The sequence below is a fragment of the Gekko japonicus genome, unplaced genomic scaffold, assembly GCF_001447785.1.
Source record: "Gekko japonicus isolate JY-2015 unplaced genomic scaffold, Gekko_japonicus_V1.1 scaffold7026, whole genome shotgun sequence".
Lineage (NCBI taxonomy): Eukaryota > Metazoa > Chordata > Lepidosauria > Squamata > Gekkonidae > Gekko > Gekko japonicus.
In genome coordinates, this window is record NW_015171721.1 from 19,082 (window position 1) to 20,787 (window position 1,706).

The window sequence follows — 1,706 nt, forward strand, 5'->3', positions numbered from 1 at the left end:
ACATGGCCTTTCTCTGAATTCTTGAGGGCCTCCCTCCATATTTCCTGATGGTAATCCAGGGGCTAAAAAGGGGAAAAGAAGCGTTGGATTTATACCCTGCCCTTCACTACCCAAAGGGGTCTCAGAGCGGCTGACAATCACCTTCCCTTCTTCTCCCCTCAGCAGACACCCTGTGAGGTAGGTGGGACTGAGAGAGCTCTGACAGAAACTGCTCTTTTCAAGAACACCTCTGACAGAACTATGGCTTGCCCAAGGTCATCCAGCAGCTGCGACAATCCATTCAAATGAGCCACAAGAGACACCCTGTGAGGTAGAGAGGGTTGAGAGAGCTCTTTCAAGGACTGCTCTAGAGACAACCGCTCTGAGAGAACTGTGACTGACCCAAGGCCACCCAGCTGGCTACATGTGAAGTGGGGAATCAAACCCGGTTCTCTAGATTAGTGTGTGCCCCACAACAACCTGGGCTTCACAGGTATGGCACTTTGGGCATTCTGGCAGTACGAAGTTGGCGACTGAGTGGTGTTGAAGAACAAATGTGTTTTTCTCAGAGATGTCCTCAATGCATACTCCTTCCTTCTGTTCCTTGAAACATGAAACAGTAAGGAGTTCTTGTTTTATTTTGTTTTAAAACCATGACTTTGGTTGATCAGCAGTCTTTGATCAACCGATAAAAACAAGATGACGACACCAGGGGTCTCCAACCTCTTCGAGCCTGTGGGCCCTTATGGAATTCCGACACCGGCTGGTGGGTGCAACCACAAAATGGCTGCCATTAGAGGTGGAGCCAACCCCAAAATGGCTGCCACCGGAGGCGGAGCCACACACCCCAAGGAAGCCTGGATGCTGGGGAGAAGGGAGGTATTTTTAAAAACACACTGGGAAAGAACAGAGAAGAGATAAGGAAACCAGCAGTGCGGTAGCAGCTGCCACTGAAACAACGTGATTTTAAACTGCCCAGCCAATCAGCTCTCCAGTAACCAATCAGAGGCACTACTGGGCAGAAGCCCCACCCACTTTCTAAAAACATTTGGTGGGCACCAGGAAAGGTGTTGTTGGGTGTTCTGGTGTCTGTGGGCGCCACATTGAGGATCCCTGAACTACACCTTTAAAGATTCATTAGTACCCTTTTGAGAGAGGGAGGCAAATTTGCTTTAGGATGTGGGCCCCCTCTGCTCCAGAGGGATATCACATTTCTGTCTTTCTCAAAGCCCAAACGGTCATGGTGGCGGGCAACACTCCGGGAGGGGAACCCTCCATCCCTGCATTTCCCACTCCGAGTCAGAAATAGACGCAGAGGGACGATGACTCACCTGTAATTGAGAGGAGGGGGGGGGAATTGAAAGGCTTTCATAATGAACCTTGACAGTGACATTTTCCAGCCCCCCCCCCAGTTCCCCCACCACAGGAGCAACAACCAGCAGCCCCCCCCCCCCGCACAGGCCTCCCCCGTGGCAGCCGATTTTTAAGAAACCCTTTTCTCCCCACAGAGGTTCTTGTTGCATCTCAGTGGTTCTGGAATATGTGGCCTCTGTGGGCTGTGTGAGTGGCAGGTGTGATGCTTCCTGTTTGTCACAAACCGAAGTGTGGCTGGGGTAGCCGGGTGGGAGACCGGAGCCGAGACCAGATCCGGGTTCCGAAAGGAGCCGAATGTTTCCCCCGTCACCCTGGGCGAAGGCACTCCGTGTGTGTGTTTGTGTGTGTGTGTG